This window comes from Bubalus bubalis, chromosome 1 (genome assembly GCF_019923935.1).
Source record: "Bubalus bubalis isolate 160015118507 breed Murrah chromosome 1, NDDB_SH_1, whole genome shotgun sequence".
NCBI lineage: Eukaryota > Metazoa > Chordata > Mammalia > Artiodactyla > Bovidae > Bubalus > Bubalus bubalis.
In genome coordinates, this window is record NC_059157.1 from 151,657,725 (window position 1) to 151,672,181 (window position 14,457).

General features: G+C 41.3%; 1 protein-coding gene across 3 annotated transcripts in view; it reads right to left on the bottom strand.

Annotated features, from left to right (window-relative positions):
* PPM1L (protein phosphatase, Mg2+/Mn2+ dependent 1L) overlaps window positions 1–14,457 on the bottom strand; it is a 325,454-nt gene that overhangs the window by 220,546 nt on the left and 90,451 nt on the right. Inside the window, exon 1 of one of the 3 annotated variants that reach the window (XM_044945377.2) lies at window positions 4,394–6,167. The exons of the other annotated variants lie outside the window; for them this stretch is intronic. The gene's annotated coding sequence lies outside the window, so the exon portion shown is untranslated. Of the gene's footprint in view, window positions 1–4,393; window positions 6,168–14,457 lie in introns of those variants that run through there. 3 annotated transcript variants of the gene reach the window in all.

The window sequence follows — 14,457 nt, forward strand, 5'->3', positions numbered from 1 at the left end:
TAAGCCTCCAATCAAAATAAATAAATTTATATTTTAAAAAAGAAAGTGAAAATAAAGCCCAAAGAATAGTAAAAAATATTGCAAATCATATATGTGATAAGATAATTATACCCAGAATATATAAAGAACACTTACAACTCAGCAATGAAAGGATAAATCAATTTAAAAATGGGCAAAGAAACTAAACAGACATTTCACCAAAGAAGATATACCATCTTTTCTTCATGTGCTTATTGTAGATGTACACCATCTTCTCTTCACGTGCTTATTGTAGATGTGCATGCACACACACACACACACAGAGATGGGGGGCATGGGTAGGGAGAGAAGGAGTCTCACTAAAGAAACATTAATCAAAATCTCAATAAGAGATCACTACCTGGCATTACTTTTCTCATAGGAATATAAAGTGCTCGAGCCTCCCTGGAAAAAGAGCATGGCAGTTTGCTGTAAAACTAAATATATACTTCTTACACAACAAAGCAATACACTCTTGAACATTTATCCCGCTGCTAAGTCACTTCAGCCATGTCCGACTCTGTGTGACCCCATAGACGGCAGCCCAGCAGGTCCCCCCATCCCTGGGATTCTCCAGGCAAGAACACTGGAGTGGGTTGCCATTTCCTTCTCCAATGCATGAAAGTGAAAAGTGAAAGTGAAGTCGCTCAGTCGTGTCCGACTCCTAGCGACCCCCTGGACTGCAGCCCACCAGGCTCCTCCGTCCATGGGATTTTCCAGGCAAGAGTTCTGGAGTGGGGGCCATTGCCTTCTCTGAACATTTATCCTACCGAAAAGAAAACTTATATTCATAAATGTTCATAGCAGCTTTACTTGTACTAGCTGAAAACTGAAAACAATACAAATATCCCTCCAAAGGGTGAATGGTTAAATGAAGTGTAGTATATTCACATCATGGAATACTACTCAGCAATAAAAAGGAATGAACTATGGATGTGCATAATTTGAATGTATCTCAAGGGAATTGTACCAAGTGAAAAATTCAATCTCAAAGCCTTATGTGTATAATTATCACAATAAAAATGTCAATTAACAAAAAACTAATGCGTACCATATTTATGTATTTTCATAAACAACTGTGTGAGGAGGGACGCTATCTAGAGCCTAGAGGATTACCTGTTCTTTGTCCTCTCTATGGTATATGACTAAGACTTAAACAGTGGTTCTGAGGCCTGGACTGCTTATCAGGAAAAAAAAAAAAGTAGATAACATACTGTATGGTCCCATTTATATAATATTCTTGAAATGGCAAAGATTGAGAACTGACTGGTGGTTGCCAGATTGAGAACTGACTGGTGGTTGCCAGAACTAGGGGGAAAGAAAGGAAAGAAGTAACTGCTAAAAAGGGTAACACAAAGGAGTCTTGTGTTGATGGTAGTGTACTGACAGTGGTGTAATCACATCAATCTATACATGTGATAAAACTGCACAGAATTACACATGCATATACACACTCACTCACTCACAAATGAGGACATATAAAGCTAATGAAATCGGCATAAGCCTTGTGGATTCCATTAAAGTCAATTTCCTCATTGTGATAGTATACTCTAGCTATTCAAGATGTTACTTTAGGGAGAAAACGGGTGAAGAGTATATGGGGTATCTCTGTATTGTTTCATACAACTGCCTGTGAATTTACAATTATCTCAAAATAAAAATCTTTTTAAAAATTCAGTTGAAAACCTAAACGGATGATGAAAAATAAAAAAAATCCACATGTTTTTGCAACAGCACATCTCATTACATGAAAGTATTTTTAGATATGTGGTCATTTTCATATATTTGTTGTGGCATATAAGCACTGTGATGTGGCATATATTTTACTGAGTCTGACCCTTGGAATTCTAGAGGTAATGACCTGTACAAGTATCTGTAACTGCAAAGCAGAAAGTAGCTCCAAGTGTGTGTCAATGGAGTCTGTGAGGGCATGCTCTGTTGAGATCATATCCCAAATTCTAAGACTTCACTACTATAAAATGAAATAAAGATAACAGACTGAATGATTACAGATAAAATCTTAACCTCTTTAATTGGAAGGTTAAAATGCATTACAGTAGATTAAAAACTAAGGGTAAAATATTCTATATAAGAATATCAGTGAAATTAAAACACATTTATGGAATATTTAAGATGGTTATATGTCCATGAGAAAAATATCACAATTGGTCTCATTTCCATGGTGACACTGGCCTAAGATACAGGAACATACTGAGGGGCTTGGCAGAGGTTGTTGGCTATCCATCAAAATCTTATCTTCCCTCTTCCACAGTAATAGCTATGCAGGCAGGAGACTACATTTCCCAGCATCCACTGCAGCCAGGCATAACCATGGGACTAAGTTCTGGCCAATGGGATGGAAGTACATTATGTGGTAGTTTCCTGGCACCTCCCTTAAAAGACAACTCTGATTCCTAAGGGTTTTTGTTTTTTCTTCTAGCTCAAGATCCTAGCCTCTGAACACATCCATACCCTACAGGGTAATAGAAAAGGAAATAAAGTATGTGGAAAAGAGTCGCACAGCTAAAAACCCAAATTAATGTAATTAAATTGCTGCTGCTACTAAGTTGCTTCAGTTGTTTCTGACTCTGTGCAACCCCATAGAGGGCAGCCCACCAGGCTCCCCCATCCCTGGGATTCTCCAGGCAAGAATACTGGAGTGGGTTGCCATTTCCTTCTCCAATGCATGAAAGTGAAAAGTGAAAGTGAAGTCACTAAGTCGTGTCCAACACCTAGCAACCCCATGGACTGCAGCCTACCAGGCTCCTCTGTCCATGGGGTCCGCCAGGCAAGAGTACTGGAGTGGGTTGCCATTGCCTTCTCCATAAATTAAACCTATCCAAATTCCACCAACCACAATACCAACAGCTACAATTCTACTGAGTGTCCTAACCAAGTGTGAATGAGTGAAAGTTGCTCAGTCATGACTGACTTTTTGTGACCCCACGAACTATACAATCCATGGAATTCTCCAGGCCAGAACACTGGAGTGAGTAGCTGTTCCCTTCTCCAGGGGATCTTCCCAACCCAGGGATCGAATCCAGATCTCCCACATTGCAGGCGGATTCTTTACCAGATGAGCTACCAGGGAAGCCTAGTCCTAACCTAACATTGTGCTAAATTATCCATTTTTATCTCCATAATAGCCCTACAAGGTAAGTAAGTATTATTCCTCATTTTAAAGGTGAAGAAGCTGAGGCTCAGAGATGACAAGGGCTTGGAATCTGGGGAGACATAACCTTTAATTCTGTTTTTACCCAGAGACTCTCTCTAGCTAGTCTGTATCCCAATAGGTCAAACAACATGTAGTAATAGTAATACACTCAGGTCACCCAGGGAGTGAGTGGCAGAATGGGGATGTAAAAACCAGATTTTTCTGACTCCAAAGCCTGCACTATGATCTACTTATACCCACATCACAACACCTGCTGCTAATATGGATGGTGTCCTTTAGAACTTAATTTTAGATGTTTAAAAGTCTAACTTCCATCAATGGCTTACACTTCAAAAAAATTCCATTTCTGTAACTTGTAAGATATGAAATAGGAGGCCCTGGAATTAAAAAAACTCTTTAAAGAATTGCTACCTAATATTTGGAGGAAGTCTTTTTATAACGTTTTAAGTATAGTGAAAGCCAAACACTACTCTAGAAAAAAAAAAAAAAAATTAGAGTGCAGAGGGATCTAAATATTCTTGGCTCTGGGTTATATGCCTTTTGAGTCTGAAAGATCCAGACAAATATTTAAGCAGAAAAGAAAAAAAAAACATATACTTTTACTTAAATGGTGAGAAAGATCTAGGCCACATTTCATTTTCATGTCCTGAAATGCTTAATTTAGAATTGGATTTTAAAAACAATCCTCCACAGGCCAGGTCTGCCCCTTCCAGTTGGCACCTGGACATCAAACTCATGACAATCTAGAACAACTGAAAATAGCTCTGGGTATTCAAACTATCATGCAGTAAGGAAGGTCAAATTTGAATTAATGTATTTTAAAAGCCTGAAAAGAGTTTATACAAGCCTTAAATGAGAACAGGAAAGATAAAGAGAGGAATGACAATTAAGCAGTCAACCCAACCTACATCCCCATCAGCAGTGAAGCCAGACCCTGCTCACATTTTCTCCACTGTCTGCATCAGAAGATACCACAGTTCACAGCTGTGTGCAGCTGCTCTAACTACAAAGCTGTTTCTTGCATTTTCTACTTATTCCTGTCCAACAAGTTTCACTATTTATATATCTTCTACCAAATAAAGTCCAAATTCCTTTGTCTAGAATTCAAACACTTTCCGATTTGAATTCAACCTACCTTTCCAACTTTATTTCCCATTATTCTTCATTAGTCCCCTATTAGATCCAAACAAGTCTACTCACTGTTGAAAAGGCAGGCACATTCCAGTCCAGCCATCTTTGGTAATGCCATCATCCCTCCTACCCTTGTCCTCCTGGCTGAATCCTTCCTATTTCCAAGGACCAACTCAAGGCCCAGCTCTTGTATGAGTCGTCACCAGCCACATCAGGATGCATAAAAAGTCTCTCTCCCTTTGAAGTCCTAAATTAGGTTATGTAATATTCAAAACCACTCATTTGGGGCTCAATATAAACTCTCTCATACTAATATTTCTTTATCCTATTTCTATGTCTTAAGTCCTCAAATAAATCTTAAGTTCCCTGAGGGAACAGACTTCAGTCTTCTTTTTCACTATATTTTATATTACCTCTAACCAGTAACAAATTAATATTACATGAGCTTCAGATAATAGGATTTTAAAGCATTCATGCCAGGATGCTAAGCAAGTTACTATTTGTAAGCCAAACACGGGAGTATATATCATCAGAAAATTTCATTATTTCATTGTTTCCACATGTCATAATATAGGACAACAGTTTCTTAAAATAAAACTATAGAAGTCCCAATGTGTTCTCAAGCCAGGAAAGGATAACTACTGAAGACAAAACTATTTCCACCTGCTGAAAAAAGCAGCAATAAGTTTAATCGCAGCAAGTAGTTTCTCTGCTTGACTCCACATAAAATATGACTGTGCTGCACCCTGCAGTCTATGGAAAAAAGGGATTATAAGAAAGCCTATTCAAAGATTAATCAATGTTTGGGCAGGAAATCATTTTCCTGCTGTTTTAGAAATACTAATCAATTTCCTTTCCAATGTTGTCATTACACACTGAGAATACACAAAGGAATTGTACCTGTAATCACCATTTCATGTTTGGAAATAAGAGTTCTACATTCATTTTCCTTATTCTAGAATCAAAGAAAATGAAATGAGTGTCTATAAAACCACATTACTCTATAATATGACCTTTGATCCTCTGAAAATAATCTCAATAGTTAACTACTGTGTTCACTAAGTCCTCCCTGTGAGAATACGGCTGAATTCTGGGAAAGGCCTTAACAAGCAACTTCCCAAGCTCTCTTTTAAGAAAGTATGCTATCAGGAGAAGAAATATACAGATAAAGGAAGTCTTGGACTCTGAGAACTCCACACTGACTTACAATCAGTTCAGTTCAGTTCAGTTCAGTAGCTCAGTCGTGTCTGACTCTTCGGGACCCCATGAATCGCAGCATGCCAGGCCTCCCTGTCCATCATCAACTTACAATACGTAGATCCAAATTCCCAACACCACGTTGCCAAATTCCATTTCTGCCCCGGGGGGCCACACTGGGATAATTCCATCTGGTAAGTAAATGGTATTCCTGTGGATTCCAGAACACTCAGGTAGACCTTAGGGAACCAGATGCAAACTGGGATTTAATAAAATGTCCCCAAGCTGTTCCATGTTTTCCACCTAAGAGGATTCCAGAAATACCTCATCAGTGCAAGCTTAACACCATGTTTTGCAACATAGTGTTTTCCAAAGTCACTGCCAAAGGAAAGATTTTAAAAGTATCATTAGCAAATGAAGTTGGTGTTCCTATTGAAGAACACTCTTTAAAAGGTATGTGAAATCTAAAAAAAAAAAAAAAAAATCATACAAATGAATCTATATACAAAACAAAAACAGACCCACAGACATAGAAAACAAACTTGCAGTTACCAAAGAAGAGGGGGCGTAAATAAGAAGTTAAGGATTAACATATATACACCCTCAGTTCAGTTCAGTTCAGTCGCTCATTCATGTCCAACTCTGTGACCCCATGAATCTCAGCACGCCAGGCCTCCCTGTCCATCACCAACTCCCGGAGTTCACTCAGACTCACGTCCATCGAGTCAGTGATGCCATCCAGCCATCTCATCCTCTGTCGTCCCCTTCTCCTCTTGCCCCCAATCCCTCCCAGCATCAGAGTCTTTTCCAATGAGTCAACTCTTTGCATGAGGTGGCCAAAGTACTGGAGTTTCCGCTTTAGCATCATTCCTTCCAAAGAAATCCCAGGGCTGATCTCCTTCAGAACGGACTGGTTGGATCTCTTTGCAGTCCAAGGGACTCTCAAGAGTCTTCTCCAACACCACAGTTCAAAAGCATCAATTCTGCGGCACTCAGCTTTCTTCACAGTCCAACTCTCACATCCATACATGACCACTGGAAAAACCATAGCCTTGACTAGACGGACCTTTGTTGGTAAAGTAATGTCTCTGCTTTTCAATATGCTATCTATATAAAATGAGATAACCAACAAGGACATACTGTATAGCACAGAGAACTATACTCAATATTTTGTAATAACCTATAAGGAAAAAGGATCTGAAAAAGTATGTGTATATCTGAATCACTTTGCTATACACCTGAAACTAACACAACATTGTAAACCAACTTTCGATAAACAAACAAATAGTTTTCCAAACAAAGCAGATGAAATGCTCTGGAAAAAGTCCTCCTAAGAGAAAACAACTTACGTTCACTTACGCCAGCATGTCCCCAGCTTATTTGAAATCCTACAAATACTTTGGACTTCCCTGTGGCTCAGACGGTAAAGCGTCTGCCTACAATGCAGGAGACCCAGGTTCAATCCCTGGGTCAAGAAGATCTCCTGGAGAAGGAAATGGCCCACTCCAGTATCCTTGCTTGGAAAATCCCATGGACGGAGGAGCCTGGTAGGGCTACAGTCCATGGGGTCCCAAAGAGCTCGACATGACTGAGCGACTTCACTTTCCTCCTTTCTTTTAGGGCTTCCCTGGTGGCTTAGAGGATGAAGCGTCTCCCTGCAATGCAGGAGATCTGGGTTCGATCCCTGGGTCGGGAAGATCCCCTGGAGAAGGAAATGGGAACCTACGCTGGTACTCTTGCTTGGAATATCCCACGGATGGAGAAGTCTGGTAGGCTACAGTCTATTGGACCACAAAATGTCGGACATGACTGAGCGACTTCACTTTCACTTTCAAGTATCTCATCTCTACTACTAACGAATTCAAATAGGAAAGATGCATACAGTCAAGTTATATTTTTAGTGTCACAGGGAAAAACTGACAAGGCAGCTCCCAAAGTGACATTCATTACTTTGGCAAATTTGCCATAGTATAGAGCCTGTGCGAATTCAAAACTGACTGTGTCAGAACACCAGAGAGATTCCGAATTTAACTGGCAGATCCACAGTATAACCATAGTCATAAGCACAAACCCAGAATGTCAATTTATTAAATTACAATTAGCAAGGGACTTCCCTGGTAGACCAGAGGTTAAGACTCCATGCTGCCAATGCAGGGGGGCCCAGGGTTCAATCCCTGGTCAGGGAACTAGATCTCAAATGCCACAACTAAGATCCAGCACAGCCAAATAAACACCTAAATAAATAATAAATACTGAAAAAATCAATCAATAAATTAAAAATTACACTTAACAATAAGTACTCACAGCAACACCAACATTCTAATCTGCAGAGCTTACCCACTGCCTTCCCTCTGGTAGATTCACTTTGGGAACCCAAATCATAAAAAATTGCTGAGCACACAAACGGGGGAAAAATGATTAGATGAATGCATTTTTAATGGCATCAGACTAAGAAAGAAAGTCCTAAAACTCTTCTGTCCATTCCTGCAGATGGGCAAACGTTGTCTTTGCAATCTTATCTAAAGTGTAGGGAAAATCATTAGAAAGCTGAGTTAATTTTTATGATCTATGTCATAAAATTTGAGTAAAAACAGTGAGTTTACTATGCAAACACAGCTCCAAAACAGGTCTCCCAAAACCAATCTTCTTGTTAAATCCCAAAGCCCCACCAATACAGAAAATTTGGAACTCCTTTTGTATCATAAACCTTAACATCTATTGGCAACTCTTGCTCAAATTCTATCTCCTTACTAGGGATGGCCTCATCAAAGATATTAAAGTTAGATCTATTACTATGGCTGCCTCCCCTAAAAAATTAATTTGGTCACGTCCCATGTTTACCTCTAGAAAACAAGATTGTTGTTTTTAAATGTCTATTTAAGGACTGAAATGAATTCAATTTGATAGTATTTTTCTTTAATTGGAAAATATCCCAGCCAAGGGACCTGCCTGGAGGTCCAGTAGTTAAGCATATGCATTGCAATGGCAGGGGATGAGGGTTGATCCCTGGGTGGGAAACTAATATCCCACATGATGCAAACCAATGAAACCCACCACCGCAACTACTGAGCCTGCCCACTCCAGAGCCCAACTGCCACACCTAAGACCCAACACAGCAGACAGAAGATAGACAAGTAGATAAATATAGATCACAGTCAAAAAAATCAAGGTTTATAGCTCATCCTACAGTATCTGATGGCCAAGGAGCTGTGGCTGTGCTGGCGAAGGAGGGCCGAAAGGACCTACTCCACGTTCAAGGTCAGGAGGGGTGCCCATGAGAAGTTACATTCGTCCAAGGTAACGAGCAGTGGCTGCGCTTTCCTGGAGCAGCCATGAAGAGATACCCCACGTCCAAGGTAAGAGAAACCCAAGTAAGACGGTAGGTGTTGCGAGAGGGCATCAGAGGGCAGACACACTGAAACCATAATCACAGAAAACTGCTGTTGCTAAGTCGCTTCAGTCGTGTCCGACTCTATGCGACCCCATAGAGAGCAGCCCACCAGGTTCCCCGCCCCTGGGATTCTCCAGGCAAGAACACTGGAGTGGGTTGCCATTTCCTTCTCCAATGCATGAAAGTGAAAAGTGAAAGTGAAGTCACTCAGTCGTGTCCAACTCTTCGTGACCCCATGGACTGCAGCCCACCAGGCTCCTCCATCCATGGGATTTTCCTGGCAAGAGTACTGGAGTGGGGTGCCATTGCCTTCTCAGAAAACTAGTCAATCTAATCACACGGACCACAGCCTTGTCTAACTCAATGAAACTAAGCCATGCTCTGTGGGGCCACCCAAGACAGGCAGGTCATGGTAGAGAGGTCTGACAGAATGTGGTCCACTGGAGAAGGGAATGGCAAACCACTTCAGTATTCTTGCCTTGAGAAACCCATGAATGCTATGAAAAGGCAAAATGATAGGACACTGAAAGATGAACTCCCCAGGTCAGTAGGTGCCCAATATGCTACTGGAGATCAGTGGAGAAATAACTCCAGAAAGAATGAAGGGATAGAGCCAAAGCAAAAACAATACCCAGTTGTGGATGTGACTGGTGATAGAAGCAAGGTCCAATGCTGTAAAGAGCAATATTGCATAGGAACCTGGAATGTCAGGTCCATGAATCAAGGCAAATTGGAAGTGGTCAAACAGGAGATGGCAAGAGTGAATGTCGACATTCTAGGAATCAGCAAAATAAAATGGACTGGAATGGGTGAATTTAACTTAGATGACCATTATAACTACTACTGTGGGCAGAAATCCCTTAGAAGAAATGGAGTAGCCACCATGGTCAACAAAAGAGTCTGAAATGCAGTACTTGGATGCAATCTCAAAAACGACAGAATGATCTCTGTTTGTTTCCAAGGCAAACCATTCAATATTATGGTAATCCAAGTCTATGCCCCAACCAGTAATGCTGAAGAAGCTGAAGTTGAAAGGTTCTATGAAGACCTACAAGACCTTTTAGAACACCCAAAAAAGATGTCCTTTTCATTATAGGGGACTGGAATGCAAAAGTAGGAAGTCAAGAAACACCTGGAGTTTTAGGCAAATTTGGCCTTGGACCATGGAATGAAGCAGGGCAAAGGCTAATAGAGTTTTGCCAGGAGAATGCACTGGTCATAGCAAACACCCTCTTCCAACAACACAAGAGAAGACTCTACACATGGATATCACCAGATGGTCAACACCGAAATCAGATTGATTACATTCTTGGCAGCCAAAGATGGAGAAGCTCTATACAGGCAGCAAAAATAAGACCAGGAGCTGACTGTGGCTCAGATCATGAACTCCTTATTGCCAAATTCAGACTTAAATTGAAGAAAGTAGGGAAAACCACTAGACCATTCAGGTATGACCTAAATCAAATCCCTTACGATTATACAGTGGAAGTGAGAAATAGATTTAAGGGACTAGATATGATAGATAGAGTGCCTGATGAACTATGGACGGAGGTTCGTGACACTGTAGAGGAGAGAGGGATCAAGACCATCCCCCAAAAGGAAAGGCAAAAAAGGAAAATGGCTGTCTGGAGAGACCTTGCAAATAGCTGTGAAAAGAAAAGAAGCGAAAAGCAAATGAGAAAAGGTAAGATATAAGCTTCTGAATGCAGAGTTCCAAAGAACAGCAAGAAGAGATAAGAAAGCCTTCCTCAGCGAGCAATGCAAAGAAATAGAGGAAAACAACACAATGGGAAAGACTAGAGATCTCTTCAAGAAAATTAGAGATACCAAGGGGACATTTCATGCAAAGACAAGCTCGATAAAGGACACAAATGGTATGGACCTAACAGAAGCAGTAGATATTAAGAAGAGGTGGCAGGAATACACAGAAGAACTGTACAAAAAAAGATCTTAATGACCAAGATAATCACGATGGTGTGATCACTCACCTAGAGCCAGACATCCTGGAATGTGAAGTCAAGTGGGCCTTAGAAAGCATCACTACGAACAAAGCTAGTGGAGGTGATGGAATTCCAGTTGAGCTATTTCAAATCCTGAAAGATGATGTTGTGAAAGTGCTACACTCAATATGCCAGCAAATTTGGAAAACTCAGCACTGGCCACAGGACTGGAAAAGGTCAGTTTTCATTCCAGTAACAAAGGCAATGCCAAAGAATGCTCAAACTACTGCACAATTGCACGCATCTCACACGCTAGTAAAGTAATGCTCAAAATTCTCCAAGCCAGGCTTCAGCAATACATAAACCGTGACATTTCAGATGTTCAAGCTGCTTTTAGAAAAGGCAGAAGAACCAGAGTTCAAATTGCCAACATCCACTGGATCATCAAAAAAGCAAGAGAGTTCCAGAAAAACATCTATTTCTGCTTTATTGACTATGCCAAAGCCTTTGACTGTGTGGATCACAATAAACTGTGGAAAATTCTGAAAGAGATGGGAATACCAGACCACCTGACCCGCCTCTTGAGAAACCTATATGCAGGTCAGAAAGCAACAGTTAGAACTGGACATGGAACAACAGACTGGTTCCAAAGAGGAAAAGGAGTATGTCAAGGCTGTATATTGTCACCCTGCTTATTTAACTTCTATGCAGAGTATATTATGAGAAACACTGGGCTGGAAGAAGCACAAGCTGGAATCAAGATTGCTGGGAGAAATCTCAATAACCTCAGATATGCAGATGACACCACCCTTATGGCAGAAAGTGAAGAGGAACTAAAAAGCCTCTTGATGAAAGTGAAAGAGGAGAGTGAAAAAGTTGGCTTAAAGCTCAACATTCAGAAAACGAAGATCATGGCATCTGGTCCCATCACTTCATGGGAAATAGATGGGGAAACAGTGGAAACAGTGTCAGACTTTATTTTGGGGGGCTCCAAAATCACTGTAGATGGTGATTGCAGCCTTGAAATTAAAAGACGCTTACTCCTTGGAAGGAAAGTTATGACCAACCTAGATAGCATATTGAAAAGCAGAGACATTACTTTGCCAACAACGGTCCATCTAGTCAAGGCTATGGTTTTTCCAGTGGTCACGTATGGATGTGAGAGTTGGACTGTGAAGAAGGCTGAGCACCAAAGAATTGCTGCTTTTGAACTGTGGTGTTGGAGAAGACTCTTGAGAGTCCCTTGGACTGCAAGGAGATCCAACCAGTCCATTCTAAAGGAGATCAGTCCTGGGTGTTCATTGGAAGGACTGATGCTAAAGCTGAAACTCCAGTACTTTGGTCACCTCATGTGAAGAGCTGACTCATTGGAAAAGACTCTGATGCTGGGAGGGACTGGGGGCAGGAGGAGAAAGGGACGACAGAGAATGAGATGGCTGGATGGCATCACTGACTCGATGGACATGAATTTGAGTGAACTCCGGGAGTTGGTGATGGACAGGGAGGCCTGGCATGCTGCAATTCATGGGGTCATGAAGAGTCAGACACGACTGAGCGACAGAACTGAACAGTATCTGAAGAGTTTATCCCCACTGGACAAAGACAAGGCTAAATACAACATGGCAATAACAAGCTGAAGCAGAACATTTTTCCCTTCATGTGCGTCGTGCTTTCTCTGGTGCTTACCCTGACTGCCCTCCACTCCCTGTTGTCTTACAGCCACTCTTGGTAGATATCTACACTTGCCAGCCTGTGCTTGATCCAACATGGGTTGATTGAATTCACAGATATTGTATGTATTATGGCTCAGATGGTAAAGATTCTGCCTGCAATGCAAGAGACTCAGGTTCAATCCCTGGGTCAGGAAGATCCCCTAGAGAAGGGAATGGCAACCCACTCCAGTATTCTTGCCTGAGAAATCCCATGGACAAAGAAGCCTGGTGTGCTACAGTCTATGGGGTCATAGAGTCGGACATGACTGAGCAATTAACACTATAACTTTCTATCTTCACTTGCAGTGTTTTCAAGTTCTTAAGGGTGAGTGCACTGCACTGCTTAAGTTTTCCTTATATAAATTGCACCATTCCCTCTGTTAATCTACAACCATGAAGGAAAGGCAGGAAGGCAGAAAGGCAACCAGACCACCTGGAAGTTTAAAGCAAAAGGAATCCTGGGATCCAGTGTTGGATCCCTTAAGCTAAGGTCAGTTAGAAGAGATCTACCACGTAGTAACCGAAACCTCCTTTTTGCCACTCATTTCTAACAAAATGATGTTTTGTTTGGGCCTTAAATGCCCAAATGCCCTTTTTTTTCCCCCCAAATGACTATTGCTTCTTTGAATAACTCTGGAGTCATAGACCATATAGATGTAAATGCCATGCTATACATCTTGTCAAGAAGGCCAGTCTTTGTGCCAGGGAAAGAATTGCTTGCCTTTGTTACAGGAAACACAGTCAGAAGCAAATGAGGTCAGATTCAGATTGCCAAGCCAAGGGCAGGACACTTGGAGGCCACAAAGAGATTGTAGAGGTCGATTAGAAAAAAGGAAGAGGGTAGAGCTGGATTCATAGGCATGTGACCCGTGTGGCTGAACAAATTCCCATGTTTAGAAGGGCATACTTGGTTTAATGCTGAGCTGTCCTTGTCTTGTAATTTGTTACAATTGTTTTAATTTGAAAAGGGGCCCTGAATTTTCCTTTTACACTGGGCTCTGCATATATAGCTAGTGCTCGGGATAAGAGTTGCTGCTGCTGCTGCTAAGTTGCTTCAGTCGTGTCCGACTCTGTGCGACCCCATAAACGGCAGCCCACCAGGCTACCCCGTCCCTGGGATTCTCCAGGCAAGAACACTGGAGTGGGTTGCCATTTCCTTCTCCAATGCATGAAAGTGAAAACTGAAAGTGAAGTCGCTCAGTCGTGGCCGACTCTTAGCGACCCCATGGACTGCAGCCCACCAGGCTCCCCCGTCCATGGGATTTTCCAGGCAAGAGTACTGGAGTGGGGTGCCATTGCCTTCTCCAAATGTAAGACCAGAAACTATAAAACTCTTAGAGGAAAACATAGGAAGAACACTCAATGACATAAATGAAATCAAGATCCTCTATGACCCACCTCCTAGAGTAACAGAAATAAAACAAAAGTAAACAAGTGAGACTTAAAAGCTTTTACACAGCAAAGGAAATTATAAGCAAGGTGAAAAGACAACCCTCAGAATGGGAGAAAATAATATCAAAAGAAACAACTGACAAAGGATTAATTACAAAATATGCAAGCAGCTCATACAACTCAAGGCCAGAAAAATGAACAATCCAATTAAAAAGTGAGAAAAAGACCTGAACAGGCATTTCTCCAAAGACGACATACAGATGGCTAAAGATGCTCAATATTGCTTATTATTAGAGAAATGCAAATCAAAACTACAGTGAGATATCACCCCACACCAGTCAGGATGGCCATCATCAGAAAGTCTACAAACAATAAATGCTGGAGAGGGTGTGGAGAAAAGGGAACGCTCTTGCACTGTTGGTGGGAATGTAAATTAATACAGCCACTACGGAAGACGGTATGGAGATTCCTTTAAAAACTAGGAATAAAATCACCATATGA